Raw genomic sequence first — 18535 nt, 5'->3', positions numbered from 1 at the left:
TAGTCCCAAGCTTGCCTAAATCTGAAATGTACCAGATTGGAAACATGCAGTACATGAATAGGCTTGATATTTTCAGCATGTTTATGCGGGATATCTACTCAATGAATAGCGACAAAAATGTTTAAGTTTATCGAATAAATTTATTGCTTCAAATCATCAATTACAAGGCGGCAGCACAAAAGAAGCAACACTTCTTATCCTCAATAAAGTAGAATAATTATGCGTAATTCTGTAGAGGCTATTTATGCATGAGGATTTCCTTAAACATTTTGAACACAATTACTATCTTTACCAAAATTATGGAATGCATCTCTGTTGACTTCTAGGCTAAAAAATCTTGAAAAAATGCTTTCTTTGAATCAATGCTAGTGGAAAGTACATAGTTTTTCTAAATTTGTTTGAGTTCATAGAATAAAGTTTACAAATAATATTCTTGATCTCAGCCCATGTATTATTTCATCTTTGTTATTTTTAGTACAGAAGAAGAGACAGTCTTTACATGTGCTGGCTGTTAAATATTGATGATGAAATATATCGCTTAGATTAATTCAAATATTGTATTTGTACTTCACATGTGCTATCATGAATTGTAGTGGGAGATTTTTTATCTGTGTGCTTACATATACAATATGTTATGATATGATTAATTTCCGGCTATTTATTATCATATTCAATATTATTATGCGCGAAAATTTGCAGAGTATTTTCATGTTTATCATGGACGATGTTGCGATTTCTTGACCTCGAATGGAACAAGAGATTCAACGTATAAATTTTAAACAAACCTTATAACTTATTATTCACATCATCCTCATATGCCTTTCTTTGTTTTATTTTCATTTTCGTTAGTAATTTATTTAAGAATTAAACCTTCTTCGAGTTCAATTTTTTTTTGTTCGGATTCCGTGAGTTTAATCGGGAATGAGTATGGTTTGGAAACAATTCCTCAATAAATCGAAAGCTTGTAAATTTGCGAATACGAATTGCAAATCTATTTTAAGTGCAGCAGAGCAAGATACTATGCCATTGTGATCAGTTAAGAGAAAATCTCATAGCTTAGGCAGCATTCTTTACCCGGCAGGCTTGGAATACCGACCCCGGCAGCGAACTCATTAGCGAGGCTCTCTCTCACCTAGCCTGCTGCATCCACGGCCACATGCTGAGTGTGCTAGCACCTACATAGTGGAACATGATACTTTACTGCATCCAGGATCAAATACTGCTAGCAGCCACATAGTGGAACATGATACTTTACTGCATCCAGGATCAAATGCTGCTAGCAGCCACATAGAGAAATTAGCAGCCACTTAGTGGAACATGATAGTCTATTGCATCCAGGATCAAATACTGCTAGCAGCCACTTAGTGGAACATGATAGTCTATTGCATCCAGGATCAAATGCTGCTAGCAGCCACTTAGTGGAACATGATAGTCTATTGCATCCAGGATCAAATACTGCTAGCAGCCACTTAGAGGAACATGATAGTCTACTGCATCCAGGATCAAATGCTGCTAGCAGCCACATAGAGGAACATGATAGTCTACTGCATCCAGGATCAAATGCTGATAGCAGCCACATAGTGGAACATGATAGTTTACTTCATCCAGGATCAAATGCTGCTAGCAGCCACATAGAGAAACATGATAGTCTACTGCATCCAGGATCAAATGCTGATAGCAGCCACATAGTGGAACATGATAGTCTACTGCATGCAGGATCAAATGCTGCTAGCAGCCACATAGAGGAACATGATAGTCAACTGCATCCAGGATCAAATGCTGCTAGCAGCCACATAGAGGAACATGATACTTTACTGCATCCAGGATCAAATGCTGCTAGCAGCCACATAGTGGAACATGATAGTCAACTGCATCCACGGCCACATGCTGGCTAGCAGCCACATAGTGAAACATGATAGTCTATTGCATCCACGGCCACATGCTAGCTAGCAGCCACATAGAGGCTGATAGCTAGATTGAAAAAAGTAAAATTAAAAGTATGGATAAATTTCAAGGTGTAAGAGAGTAGATTATTGCGGTTGTATAAAGATGATTTGATGTCAAGATTTAAAAATGGGCATTGACGGAAAATTGAATGAATCAAATGGAGGCGAGTTTAATGAAGCCTGTGGACTGGGCCTATAAATTCCTCCTTTTCGGCTCGAGACTTCATTCGAACTTTAAATTGAATCTGAGTGAAAATAATCGGGTCGACTGGTTACTAACTTGACGATGATTTAATTTCCAGTCAAGTTTTTAACTTCACAGCATCAATTTTTTATTAAATGGACATTCATCCCCACCGATATGAATGTCGATTTAATTTCAATTTATGCCTTGATAAATCTCTTCGTTTCTGCAGACGAGGACCGAGCATATGAATCATTTATTATGTTTTCTGAAATGAAAGAAGACAAAAACTAAACGAAGAAATCAAGCGATCCATGCAAAGGTAGCCTTAAAGTCACTCTCGCAGAACATTGAACAGCCTCTTCATTGTGCTCAAAACTATTGCAAAAGAAATATATAAAATAACCTTCAAGCATCAATAAAAGAACGAAACTATGTAATCGCACATCAATTATTCAAATATTTTACGCTCATTTTCGCATGCATAAGGAAAATAAATCCAATTTCATTAGTGAGTTTCTTACTCGAAGATTGCCGAATGGAATGTATCTTGAATATACAAAAAACGCAGTTAAATGAGTTTCCAATATTCGGCCTGAGCACTCAATGAACGACTTGATCTTTTTTGACATAAAATGTTAATGCAGAAATAAAAACTTTCTTCAAGTGCCTGATAGTTTCCTAATGAGCCTGTCAGAATTGTCAATGATTATTTTTATCTAATATCTCAATAATATCCAGAACCCGACAGCGAAGGTTTATTCACCAAATATCCTTCCCTCTGAATGTCCCTTTGACCGCCTTTCCCTCGTAGCGCCAGAACTCTAAAAGCCTTTCTAAAAGCCTTTTTGTATTTCAAAAAAATATTGGAGCAAATATCTTTACCATGGTATATATTGACGTTTACCGTTATCGGGTAAATTTAATCATCATTTATATTGCCTTTCAAGAAATTTTATCCTCGTGCTTAAAGATTGCTTGGAAAATTATATTTGAATTTTAGGGACATTTTTATTTATGTATGTTCCACTGTGCATACTACCGCATTTAAGTTTTAATCACTGCGCTAAAAACCTTGCATCAGAAATATTGGTGCACATTATAGGCTTTCAAACTAATAGCATTCTTAAATTATTTGAGGATACAAAAAAAATACAGTTTCGCTTGGACGAGTCATCAGTTTGTAATGATATATACAAAGAGAAATTGTTTCTTTTGCCCGAATTAGTCGCAACAATAATTTGAGGACAAATACTTTTTAAACAGTAAATAATAAAAGCAGAAATGTAAAATCTATACCACGATTCGTTCATCATAACTGTCAATGAACTGTGGGGTAAGTGCCATTCATTACCCACACAATAAACCAGCAGGATAGTAAATGAAGGAGACTGGAACTGAGATTTTAATGCAATGAAAATGAATAACAAGGTGGGCTTTGAATATAAGTATTAAGATATAGAAAAATTGTGTAAATAATAATACCCTTGGCAACGTGCGTATCTGTTGAAGATTAAATCTAATAAATGATCGTCGTTGAAGATGAATACAAAAATAATAATACGATATATTACAATTATTCAGACAATAAAAAGGAACCTATTAGAGTTTAAACTATTCTGCAGCGGGGATCTGCCGAACGATAATAATCAACGAGAAAATTGTATGCACGACGTAAACTTCCAAATGGTGTTGCCAAGGCAAAGGTAAATTATAATTTTATTACAAAATAAAAGTCGCAAAATGTCTTAACACTACAAAGCGACGACACTGGGCATGTTTCAACTACCAGTTGAGCGAAGACACTGCACTCGTAGAGACTCACTGTACCAAGTCATAATAACTCTAGCTATATTGCGTCACTCAGAGCACTCTATTGCGATACTATACTCGTACTTGTCTATTGCGATACTATATTGCGTCACTCAGAATACTCTAGACTCTCTACTCTAGCGTCACTTCAGCTTGATTGGTTGCTTTGCACTTGAGATAAAATTAGTGTCATTGAGTATAATATATTAGCAAAACATACATAGATCTTCAGGAAGCATACATTGTAAGGATTCGGCACATTTAGAATATCACCAAAATGTACTTACTTTGCACTAGAGATAAAATAAGCGTCATTGAGTATAATATATTACCAAAACATACATAGATCTTCAGGAAGCATACATTGTAAGGATTCGGCACATTTAGAATATCACCAAAATGTACATAAATAATTTCTAACTCATCTTGTTTAAAAAGCACAGCATTAATTCTGTTTGACCAATATCCATGACAGAATGAAATAAAGCTTTGATCCCATTCGCCATTTTTCAGATCACAGCGGCAAAATCTTAGTTTATCTTATGTACGTACTAGTTTAAGGTAACTATAGATGATTAGTCGAACTATATAGATGATTAGTCGAACTCTGGAATTTTGAAGTCATTATAGTATCCGTTTTGTAGGAATTTATGCGGAGATCTATCCCCGCTAGGGAATAAATAAATTTTTAGCCAATCAATCAATCATCTACCCAACTTCATTAACGTTTTTAAAATATTCAATTGGACAAAATTATCAGGAAAGTAGAAATTTACGACGTTCCACGCAAAGCCCATCTCGTCACCAATTAATTTATGAATTAGCACGCTCCCTAAGATTAGCTCCCTAATCTTAATATTTAGTGCTAAATCTGTTAAATGATTAATAAATAAGTTCCGTTTGAGTCTGCTTTTTGCCATCATACCATCCATCACTTCTAATATCAAAGATTGCCAAACTAATGAACCAAAAGAGTATATGTACCCATAATATGTACCCATATCTAATAATATATGAACATATTTTTAATTTATTTGTCCGTGATGAGCTCGTAAGTTCCTAGCTAATTACATATGCTTCCGAGAAGTTCTATGAAAATACGACTGTATTAGAAAAGTTATTTTATCAAAATACGCATTTTTTGTCAGCATTACAAGTGTCTTTATTCAAAGTCAATACCTTCATCTTAAATTGCATGACTGAGAGCAGAGGCTAGATTTATTGCTTCGGTTTTTATAAAGAAGTTGACAGCCTAACGCAGGAGAGTTTATTAAACAATGAATATATACAAAGTTTTTGTCCTGAGAAACAAAGCTTGGTTTGTATAAAGCCTTTTGGTTAGCCTGATATTGACGCAGGACGCAGCGTCATCTATTTTTTTTTTTTTTTTCTGAAATATTGTCATGCCCATAGCGTCGTATTGTTTACCTGCACGTGTGCACAACACACCTCGCTACGTTGTATCAATCTTTGAATATGTTATATCAAAGAATAGAAAAATCTATCATCCTCCTCCTTTAATTCATGAAATCCATCCAGCATTAAAGGTCCGATAGAACTGTATCGGCAATTAAACCTTCCAATTTATAGTAAGCCTGGAATTTTTTCTTTGTTAATAATGATTAGATTGCAGCACATTAATAGTCAAGCGAACACAAAATAGAATAATGAAAAACTTTTTCAAGAAAGCCTTAAATAAGCAAAAGCCCAAGAAAATAGTTCGTTGGTGATATAGACAACATAGAGGAAAATTATTAAAGTAATCAGTAAGAAAAAACATTATTTAGAAACCTTGTTTCTGACTGTTTAACTTTGAAAAAGTGCTTCTAATGATGGTCAATGAAAAAAGTAAACAAAAAAAAGAAATAAGAAGTATCAAAAAGAATATTCTAAGGAAAAAAATAAAGAGTAAAGAACTGAATAAAGTGAAAAGATTTATTAAGAGGAGGCAAATTCATATTTCAAAAACCTTTTGATGTCTATAGCATTCTGTAATGACCTCAGATTTCACCGTAGGAGTGAGATTTCTATATAAGCAATGGCATAATTCAACCTTCGTTTCAACCTTACGATTTCTTTGAAATTTTTCACGACTGAGTAAATGAAGATCGTACTTCCTGATTTTTTAGAAAGATACCTCCAAAATCTCTGTTATTTGGCCTCAATGAAAAACCTGATTTTCGGCCCAAACGTAACCCATGGCAGTAATCGACGGAATTTGGCATGGTTCTTCCGTCATGGCGGTAAGTGGGACCATGACTATTAATTGTGAACGTATCTTTATTATATAAATAATTAGGGAGTTAATAAGGAAACATATTGTAACACATAGAAACTTTTTATTTTCATTGCTGCGTAACTGACTTCTTTAGAGCGAGAAACTTAAGTTCCATTCAGTGCTGTAGACAAAACAATAGTTTTCCTAATTTTAAATTCAATGAGATGAACTAATTAGAAGTTTTAACTTGAATTTAGATACTCGTAAGATTGGAAGAGAATTTCGATGGCCCTTAGAAATTCCATGTACGCTTAGGTATCAACTTTACTTTGGTTTCCGCTCCAAAAAAGTTTTCGCATATCGGTAAAAATGAAATAAATCAAACGAAATTCTTATATTATTTGCAAATCCAACTGCAGGGGAATTTTTTGGCAATGAGCATTTTTTAGAGCAAAATAACTTTTATGTTCTGATTTTATGTCATTTTTCAAATTCTACTATATACTTTATCAAATATTGTGCTAAAGTACCGAATCGCTGCTTGATCACAACAAGCCATCCAGTGAAATTTTAATGAAGAGGTAAAACTTAAGAAATTCTGACATGAAATTTACTCTGCAACTTTTCGTTACTGTTTGGTGAATCGGAATAAAGAAAATGCCGTCTCACTGTAGTTGCTGGGGTAACTTGCGTAAATAATTATACAGCTACACCACTGAAAAACATTCAGCAATCGTACTCGCAAATGACTCAATTTAGCTGTAAGTCCGTAGTCAATTATATCTGTTAAGACTTCAAACAACAATAAAGCAAAATGAAATTGAATATAAAATTTTATAGGTAAATATAACTATTTAGCGACTATTATTACTTTAAAATAATTTCTCTACACGTCGGTATATTTTCAAACGGTTAACTAATAAATACCCTAATAAATGGGGTAATTCATTTTAGTCTAAATAAAACGAATATCAAACACGGTTTTTTTATATCATTTTATTTTGTAATCTCATTATTTTTGAAGTAAATTATAGTCAATAACTTCACGATGAAAGATTAAGTTGAGGGTTTCCGAAAATAATTCTCTATATACTGACATCACAATTAATCGATTGTTTCTAAAGAAAAAATTCAATGAGGACGAATAATAACATTTTTGTGAGGAAATATGCTGCTATTCGCAATTACTCATTAAAGAATAAATAATATATACAGCCACCAAACCAGGAACAATTTTTTGGCGAAAATGTTTTTATTATCAATTCCAAAGCGAAATAATTCCAATATATGAGAATAAATTATATTCAATGTACGGTATCAGCAACCGTACAAATATTATCAGACTTTCCACCTAAATAAAGACGAGAGGATCCTGTTAATTCAGGTATCGCAATAGCAATAACGCCGAGAACAACGCCAAAAATTTAACAATCAATAAGTAAATTTAGCCTTAGTAACAGATTAAAGCTAGAATACACTTTAATTTGCGCAAAATCAGATGCATTCAGTTGTCATTCACTTCACACTTTACACGGAAGCCAGAAACTTCACAGTAACAGAAGGTTTTGTAGTTATGGCTTAAATCTTTTTAAATTGGTGGCTTGGTCAAGTCTTATATACTGCTGAGTAAAGAGCTAATAACAATGTTCGTTTTATGCAAACTCTAAGTAGAAAGAACGACAAGTTACTTCTTATTAAAACTCCCACTGAAATACGAAGTTTAAATTAGTGATATTTACGCTAAAATTCATACATACAAATTAAAAATCTTTTATGTATTTTACCCCATTTGTTTGGTAATTTTTTAAAATTCTAAGTTCAAAATAAAAAAAAATCAGATCCAGGTAATTTTTTAATGAACACACTATATACAGAAGCCAAATGTAGTCCATGTAAACCTCTGAAAATGTTCAGGTTAAGGTTCCTGTATTAATATTATGTGTAGTTGTGTTGCTAATCATCTTTGGTTCGAATGGTTTTCTTAATATTATTTACGATATATTCCTCTAAGTTCTCTTCGTGGTGTCTTAGTTGCTTGCTACTGGAAATTCGATTATTTATAAATGCGAACGCGTCCCCACAATACATGTCCTGTCAAAATATAACCCGGGCTTACAATTTTATATACATGTTTGGATCGCACAATTTGAGGAGGATTATCGAATTCGTATATCAATACAGACGGTGCTGCGGGGAAGCTGAGCAACATACATATTACCTAGATAGCTGATTACCCAGATATGACTGAATAGTTGTGACTTACTTGACATCATTTCAAGGGAACATAGAGAATAACAGTGCTAAATTTATTGAGTTAACACAAAATAAATGTCTATGAATTTGCCGTTGATCTACAATCTACATATTTAACCTAATTTACCTATTTAACTGATGACGGTCACTCGGTTCAAGAACCGATGACGGTCCCTTCGGTGGGTTCAGGGAATGTTTCTAGTGAATTAGTAAACTCTGCATCGGCTATTAGTAACGACCATTTACGCGTCACATTATGCTGCGTAAATGGTGATTATGGCTAGGAACAAATTAGACAAGATAATGAATTCATCAGTGAATGCAGTGGGGCTCGTTCTTTCAATTTTTCATCCCGACTTCCATTGCTAACTCGTTCCGTAATGACGCTTATAAGCACGAACGGTTATTCTTTATAATATCAATAGTTGGTGGAACTCTTTAAAGCTTTTTTGCAAGGGTCGCACCAAACACTTCGGCCCTGGCAACATTATTCCAGCACTGACGATTTTAGCACAAGATCTGGGCTGCGTTACATTATTCCCACACGGAAACCGGGTTTTGACACATCTTGATTAAAGAAGTATTTCTCTGGAATAATACTGACACAGGTAGGCATATGTTGAAGGCCTTGACAGGGAAATCACTGAAGCTGGTTTCCAGTGATCGACGCTCCAGTATCGCAACCTACATCGTTTGTCGGTCAAGTGCTGGTTTCCCAGGGTCCTTATGCGGCGAAGGTCAGAGGTACATGACCCAGTTCAATCTAACTCAATACTTATATCAATTTCGAGCAAAGCATGGCTGAAAAACGCAAGATTGTTGGTTCTTCAGACCTCGGTCCTGCTACAACGTCGTTGAGAACGATTGGACTGAGCCTCACTGCTCCTTGTCTATTATTCCGCATAGTTGATTTGTCATTGTTTACTTGAAAATTAATTCATAAGATAGTAAAGAGAGTCCGATTCAGTAATACACACTCGTAGAACAATATCTGCGAGACCTGCACAAACAAAGCAATCTGCTGAACGGTGCATCCGGACCGCCGCGATAGCAGAAGCTTTCGGTGACTGGGATGGCCGACTTAACGTCCGGTCGACATTTGAGTCTGGATGAAAAATGAATATGAGACGTACTGCTCACTGTCTCAGTGGTCAATGAGCTCATTCTTTACATAAAGGCGTTTATTTCGTCACTGCATAGATAAATTAAATTCACTACTGCATCCGTAATCAGTGAAACTATTCTACTTTGCAATTCGTTCATTTTGTCATTGCATACATAACTGTAACTCGCTCACTTCGTCAGTGGTCAATGTGAGCATTTTATTTTCCAAGACGTTTCTGTTGTCACTGTCACGCGCTCACTGCAGCACAGGTGAGTTAGAGATATTTTTTGTTAAGCCATAAACTACAATAGTTAATTGTTGGACAAAACTGACCAAAAATATAAATTGACCCTAGTTTAAGACCGACGTGAGAACCCTTCGTTTAGAATCATTATTCAAAACGCTAGCTTATAACTGAAGGACAGACAGAACGCTTGTTCAAAACAGAATTCGTGTAATTAGGCAGAAGTTCTTCAGTTATACAGGTTTTATTGAAGACCAGAGTTTGATTTTTATTAAAAAATTTTTTTACTGTTTTTGTTCTCCAATAAGCCGAACAAAATTTTTTGCTGGTGTTGGGAGATCAAATGCAGGTTATCAAATAAAATTTTACTGGAATACGACGTTTCGAATATTCGATGTTCATTCTCAAGTAGGCGAAGAGTTTTGGAAATGACATAAGTAAGTACAAAAGGTATTGTAGATACGATTCTAAATCAAAACTTAAAATTATCCCGGGAATAACTTCAACGTCTTGACAAATCTGGTGGTTTGTCAATTGATATACAGTAGCTGCGAAGACTGATCCTTAATGATGAGAGCTTCTGCTATTTCCAGTCTTGTAGTATCGGGGACACGGCACGATGATGCTGGTGCAGGCTCCTACATCGCGGGTGATGGTTGTATTATGAGGCTCAAATGGTTCTCAAATGGTTCTCAATGAGGCCCTCAAATGGTTCTTTGGTTTCTCCAGTTTGTTTTCCCGAAATAATTTTAGGTATTGATTTCAAACCGTAACTACGATATCTTTTGTATTCACTTATGTCATTTCCAGATTTCAAGTGTTGTAAAACATTTTGCCTACTTGTGAATGAATATTAAATATTCGAAACGTCGTATTCCAGTAAAATGTCATTTGTTAACCTTCTTTTCGTTCTCCCAAAGTCAGCAAGAAATTTTGTTCGGCTTTTTGAAAGAAAAAATTGAAAATTGTAAATAAAGAGCATGCTCTGGTCTTCAATAAAACTTGTCTAAAACATAATTACTAAACACTTGTTCAAAACCGGTGCTCATATTACTTGTTCGCAACCGGTGTACCAAACGCATATTTAAAACCTCTTCCTGCCCGCCATTTCACAACGAGTGTATGTAAAGCTTTTATTTATACGATATATTGAACACTTTGTAGGCACGTGGAATGTATAAATGTTTATGCTTGCCTTCCATGAGGCTTTTAAAACGTACGCTTCTTTTCGTAAAGAATTTGATCTGACTGTTGATCTGCACAGCTGACAGCAATAACTGAAGAGTTTCTATAGTTTTCAGTTCAGTTCCAATCGAAACGTGCTAAGCGTAAAATTATTTTTATACCTAAATATGATAATTTGGTAGTAAGAAAAATATAAATACCTCGAGTATTTATAATGATCAATTTAATGATATAATATGATGAGCATTTAATGATGAATTATGTGTATGTATGGCAATGAAGTCATGTCAAATGCACAGCGCACTCCAAGGCCACCGCTGCTGAACGTTTGCGTCGCTCTTCCGCTTTCTGACGCCTTACGACCTGGAAAATCCGCCTCCGTCATCCGCTCTTAAATGACGTCGCATAGCCAGGAAGTGCGGTTAGAATAAAAATACGAGACGACAGGGATCAAGGTGCCTGATATATTATTAATTAATGAGGAGAAACTATAAGGATTACATGCACAATAAGCAGTAAGGAAAGAGATCACTTATGCAATATAATGTTCAACCTGCCTTTAACCCATTCAACCTATCTGTAACCGGATCAAGGTCGATGTCCCCATTATATATTTTTGCTTTAAGTTTGACATTTGACCCTCAAATAAGCCAGAACAAGTTTTTCTGTTCCTTATTGTGTTCCTAAGTCAATATTATTGACGCAATCCTAGACAACAAAAAAGTCAATTCTCGTAAAAATAATTTTGACATCAAATTTTCGTTTACACGATGGTAAAAATTTCGAATAAAGACATTTTTTGCTCAGAAATTTTTTTATGCTCGAATAATACATTTTATTATTTATGAAATTAAATTTGATTTGCAAAGGGCTGTACTTGAATTGAATAGGATTAGTTGGCGTTGTTTTTTTACCAAATTTAGTTCAGAAAGGCCCAGGATCTCCTTATACCGAAACATTACAATTGAACTGATTTTTTTTGCATTTCTGAATGAAAACGAGTACGAAATATTGTTGAAAATATGGTATTGTAATATGATTTTAACTTAAATACTTAATTTTATACATACATAATGTATGTATAAAATTAATGAAAAATAATAAAATTAAATAAAAATGTATTAAAAATAAAATGTATGTATAAATTTTATACATACATAATTTTATACATTTTTCATGCAAAATGAGATAAAATTAAAATTTGATTGTGAACTACTATACAAGTAATTTTTGCGAGATTACATTATAAATAATTTTAAACTCTTCATTAAACTGTTCTCTGTAGCATCGAACATATAATCATATAATCCAAACTAATAGCATTTATTTTCATTATTTCGATTATGCTCCATGCGAATTTCGAATCAAGGCATCATAAAAGTTTCATTGCATCAAGGGCACGTAATTATGATAGAGTTTCTAGTAAATAATAATGTACTTAATGTTAAATCATACGAGTCCTTAATCTATTTACTGCATGGCAATGCTCTGTTCTTAGACTATTGAACGATGAATAGAATCAAATAATCATAGGAAAAATTTGAAATAATTTGAAAGGTTTTAATGGTGAATTCAAATAATGACTTCCGCTGGCAGTATAATTTTTTCTGAAATTCGTAAGGTTACCAACCATAAAGAGAACACTAGAAATTTTCTTCGGAATCTATCTGACGAACTATTTGCTTGTAGATTGACTGAATGAGACCCATCTTGTGTATAACTTGAGTACTTTGTATCTGATTCGTCTGAAATTACGATGAGCTTTCATAGCTGGAAAAAAGAGATTAATAACAATAATTGTAGTAGGTGTCCTCGAGACGTACGATAGCGTGAGCGCTCCAGTCGATGCGGGTTGGGCACCTGTTAGCGTCTGGCAGCGCGCGTCTGGCACCATGCGCAGCGTTCAAGTCTCAGTGGTACACAGGACAGTGCGGTGTTAGGCACCGCTCGTGGACTTTGAGTGCTCTGGATTCAAATAAAGCTTAAAATTCGGATCTTGGTTGTGTTTCTACCGTAACAAGTGAGTGGCCCGATGAAAATCCTTTATTGATGTTTGTGCTTACTTCTCGAGTTGGGTGATTAGCACCTGTCGTGGTCATCCAATCAGAAGCCTCGATGTGATCCACTTGACCAAGTTGAATCTTCACCGATCGAAAAAAGTGGAATTGGCTTGGTCCCAACAAACACCAGACGACTCATTACCAACGCAGGCGAATACCATTACTATATTTGAACCAATTTTGAAAGCTTGTAAGTTTGATTCAATACATACATATGTTAGTCACGCCATTTTGAAAAAATGTCCTAGTCTAAAAATGTAATCATAGTTCTCCTCAATTGATCTTTAAAATTTCTATGAACTGAAAAATCAGCATTACTGATCGGCTAATTAAAAACTATCGACTACTATCAGGTTACCCCGGCGTTGCTCGGGATATGTTATAACTGTGATATTATAATCACGTTATTCACAATCCCAACTTCCCGGATCCAGTTTTTAATTTTGAAACTAAAGTAAGTTATATAGAGAAAACTAGTAAAAAATTCACATTTAAGATGGTGGAACTATCGAAGGTCCATTTTTACATTTAACAGTGATTTCATAATAGATTTAGCTACAGTCGTGGCACAAAACCTATTTTCCGATTTGCCACACCAAGCTTATTTTGTTCCATGATTAATTTCATTTTAAAAAATTTACAATTATTTTAATCGTCTGGAACTGCTTGAGACTTTATAAGTCATGGTCTGTAACTTTTCGATGCATGTTTTTGGTGCGCTAAAAAGTTTTCTTGGAACTGCTGGTCGAGTCCCACGACGCGCACGTACAAACGCTACCACGAATCCCACAAGCAAACATTGATTTAAAAATATTATTCTCTTGTACAATCAATCAATATTCGGGTTTTCGACTGAGCCTAGTAGAAAACTCGAATAGGCTTATACGACTGTTATATGCAACGCGAATCCAATCAGAATGTAAGATCGTTGAAAAACTTTCGACCACAATGATGTTTTACAACTGCAAACAAATTTTTGCGACGGACTCGTCCTCTTAATTAAGATAAACGCTAAAACTTTGTTCCCTCTTAAGCATTGTGAACGAGAATTGATACTCAATATAAAGGAATTGGCAATCCACGCAATCATTTGGGAACATAACGTGTAATGAGTAATAATTTTTGTAAATTTACCATATGGTATTCCGTGTAATGAGTAATAATTCTTAGATCGTACTTGATATCAATCAGCCAATGCAGAGACGAGCATGAAAACAAGAGATTTCAGAGAGAAGCATAAAGACAATTACCTCTCCTAGAATTAGGGAATTCCTCTCCTTATAGAAAGAAAAAATTTCGCGCTAGACCAAAAATTTCAAAATTATATTTCTATTGATGTTTAGCTTAAGCGTAGTTTCAGACGCGTATGTGAGTGTACCCTATTTTTTTCGTGGGATGATCGATTACTTTCTCGAATTTCCAATTTCATGGAAGCAAAAGTATTTAGTGGGTATGAAATACATTTTTGAAGATAAAACACGAGCGCGTTCCAAACGTAGATAAATCTCTTACTTGGATAAAATGTTTCTTTCAAAATAAAATTATAAGTAATTTTACAAATTTAAATCAATAGTATTACGCTTCAAATTTATCACAGTTATAATGCTGGGATACTCGTTGATTGCTATTCCTCATCAAAATGTAGATGGTAGTGGAAGGAATCCATCTCAATATAAATTATGTCAATTTTGGTTTTTTCCCCCGATGCCCTCCAAACTTCCTTAAACAAAAATATGTTTCTCTGTGAAACAAAGAACAGTTTTAATCCGCTTGTATCCCACTAATCCCAGCTATGACTTAAAAAAAACAATGGAGCGCGAGAAAGATCAGGCTAAGTTTTATTGCCTCAATAACGCAAATTATCCTAAATGCATCCACGAGTAAATAACGTGCATATATGTAGGACATCATGAGGAGAGCATGAGCTACCATGATACTTAGGCTAGTAACTATACTAGACTAGAGAGTAACCGAGTTCAAACTAGACTCAAGTAGGTACGTACGAAACTTTGTTATCCTGCGCAACGTAGCGGGGACTTCCGTTGGGGGGGGGTTGATGTTGTTTTTTCCTTTTGGTAAAAATAGAATTTGTTGCTGCCTGTTTTTAACACGTTGACTACGTATTGGTACATATGCGTACCACGAAATGTATTTCTCCAGGAGGTAGTGGTACATAATTCAGGTTGCCTAAAATCGGCCAAATCCTAGAACAAAAATGGCCAAAAAAGGCCGATTATTTAATGTATACTAGTTTATTTGTAGGTTCCGCTATAAAAATTCAATTTATTTTCTTTTTGCGGTATTTAAAATATGATTAGGAAGTACCCCTATAATAAATTTTAGCCACAATAAATTAAATAATAGTACAAGATGAAGCAATCGTAGTCAACGTGTTTAAGGTTATCAGCGACGTAGTTGAACTGAGTGTGCAAGTAAATTGGACAAATCCAGTCTTTTTTATGCATCCCATCGTTAGACATCGAAACTTTCAAGCAGCATTTGCGAATACTGATGAAGCTTGAAGACAAAATGTATGAAAATTTTGGTTTAATATGAGATTAAAGCGTATAATAATGTAGCCATATTAACTTAAAACATCTAAGTAAAAAAACTTGCTTATTGGTCCCTTAATTACATCAAATAATGTTATAAAGATGTAAATAATTAGTTCTTATAAAATTTTTACCTTCATGCTGAATATCTATTTATTCAACGAATATTTCTATTGATAAATTCAGTTCATAATTAAAGTTTGTGCTAAAAACACGTCGCACCATCAACTACCCATAAATGCAAAAAGTTATTTTTTACCGTTTTTCCGTATTCAGCGTTATCTACATAACTTAATCAAAGTTTACAGTAATCAGTTTATATTAATCATGATCAAGTCTACGACCATGAGATCTCGTATGCTTCAGCAATGCAGAGCCTTTATTCGGATTTCACGCAAAACCTCAACTCAGCACAAAAACCTGTTACTAAAACACCACTGCATCTCTAAACCGGTTCAGCCGAGATAAAACTAAAAGAAGGAAAATTATTTGCAGTCTTAACGTTCTGTAATTCCACGAAGCCTGCAGTGCTGAGGCCAACTGTAAGAAAAAACAAAAATGTTGTGGAGTTGGAAAGCTAGTTTCTCGATCATACATTCAACATTATTTAACATAAATGATTTAAACGATACCATAAACATCTGTTCTGATCTCGTAGGTTTATTTAGTTAAGCTTAACTAAGCTTGTCGTACGAGAGAAATTAACGTCTTTTCCACTAATGAATAAAGTGTGATTGGTATAAATTAAATTAGTTTTACATGGTTGTTGAAAATTGTAAGAATGCGAAAACTGTACCGATTTTATTTTGATTCTCTTGTTGTTAGCAAATTATTCTTCTTGTTGTTAACAAATGATCTCTTTTTAAGATTACGTGTATTATTTTGAAATTACTTTGTTCAGTTCCAGCTGCACGAAAAATAACCTTGAACATTCGGTTTCAAAGTCAAACCCGGAACCTGTCGTCAGGTTCAGGCGCTTGCGTACGCCTGTGGAAGTGGAAAAAAGTGCAAAGTATCCATTTATTCTGAGTTTGTCCACTTATTCACAATATTTATGCCTGACTCTCAAACAACTGAAAGCTCACTAACGTATGGAGTCAAAATCTTTTAGATTTATTATTTATTGGGCCTATTTATTCAACGCCGACACTTCTATTCTATTCTATTCTATTGCAATATCAGCCTTGATTAAACATGAAATAAAAATTATTTGAATCTCAAAGAATTGCAAGCTAACCAAAGTTATAAGGTCAAATGCTTTTGGATTCATTATGCATATCATTATCAGACATTTTTTAATTATTCACTATTACCGTTATATATAAAGTCGAGACACATGACGTCGTTGAAGCGGAATATTATAAAGTTCGTCTATATTGTGATGTTGATTACCTGAGTTGATGAGTTTACTAGGTATCATGCTGACAGGTCTACTAGGTATTGAGCTGACTAGGTGACATGCTGACATATTTATTAGGTAATGAGTTAAATAGGTGACATGTTGACAGATTTTCTAGTTGATGAGTTGACTAGGTGACGTGCTGACAGACTTACTAGGTGATGAGCTGGCTAGGTGACGTGCAGACAGATTTACTAGGTGATAAACTGACTAGGTGACATGCTTACAGATTTACTAGTTGATGCTCTGACTAGGTGACATGCTGACATATTTACTAGGTGATGAGTTGACCAGGTGATGTGCTGACTCGGTGGCTAGGTAGTAAGCAAAGGTCTTGGCTGGGTGGTGAGCTGACTATGTGACATTACTAGTTGACTAGGTAGTAGTGAGCAGATAGGTAGCGTGGAAGAAAAAAAAAAATTCGAAAAATTAAAATTTTCATTTTTTTAGATATCAAATTATCGAAAATATATAAAAAAATCTAAGCTAAAAATTGAAAGAAATTACCGAAATTTTTGAAATATAAATAACTTACCACTACCACTATCGGGTATAATACTTGCACGGTGTATAAGCACCTCGAGTGACCATTTGGTGGTGAGGAACGGAATTTAGGAGGGAGGGTGCGCAACAGATGGCGCTATACTGTACGTAAAGATTGATCTGATTTCTGTGAATGTTGACTTCATTCGATGTAAATTATTGTTATTATCCTTGGAAATCGTGCGTAAAGCTTGGTAAAGAATTGCGCGATATGGCCTACATCGGCATCATATATAGACTTTGCACCGAACTGACTTGCCTATCTCATATAAGGAGGTATATTGTGTGCAAAGTATTCAAGAAACTAAACTACTTTTTAGCGACGTGTGCTTCCTTGAGTACTGCAATAAAAAGAACTGCCATTGGGCCAGCTAGTTTGAGCAGGACTAGGGCTTAGTAATAAAAAAAATATTTGTCAATACAGGTGTACGATTGCTTTGTTTTTAAGACAATTATGCATGTGAGTATTAAAAAATATACTTTGTTTAATATTTTATGTAAAATTAAAAAAGTTTAGCACATTATGATGCACATTTTTATTATGTTCAAGGTTGTCAGAAATTCAATGCCGTAAGCGTAAATTTACGTTTCGTTTAATTTTTAATCATTAAGAAAACTGCGTCCAAAACTCGAAACAATATGAAAAAATCCTTTTTTGAAAGTTCCGAGCGTTTTGGGTAACAATTGGAAATAATTTTTTGGGGTTATATGTCATAATTTAGGAAAACAGACAATCTGAAAGGCTTTCAAGTCAATTTTAAAATATGCGATCGTTTTCAGCTCCTGGTCACTGGAAATGAACAAGCAAATGGCTTAGACTTCCTTCACAATTAGACTAACATGTGCAACGTATACCATATATATAATATTTTTAGCACCTTAGTATATAGTAGGCAATTCAAGTGCATAATTCAGTACCTGATATACTACGGTTATCTTCGGCTATAAACTGTTGCATGTACGATACAAAGTTTCTCACGTCGTATCAGTACTGCAGATGAGACGACTCAGTGCTGTCATGACGTCAAGTGATC

The sequence above is a fragment of the Hyalella azteca genome, unplaced genomic scaffold, assembly GCF_000764305.2.
Source record: "Hyalella azteca isolate HAZT.00-mixed unplaced genomic scaffold, Hazt_2.0.2 contig10740, whole genome shotgun sequence".
NCBI classification, from domain to species: Eukaryota; Metazoa; Arthropoda; class Malacostraca; order Amphipoda; family Hyalellidae; genus Hyalella; species Hyalella azteca.
This window is presented reverse-complemented; position numbering follows the sequence as displayed.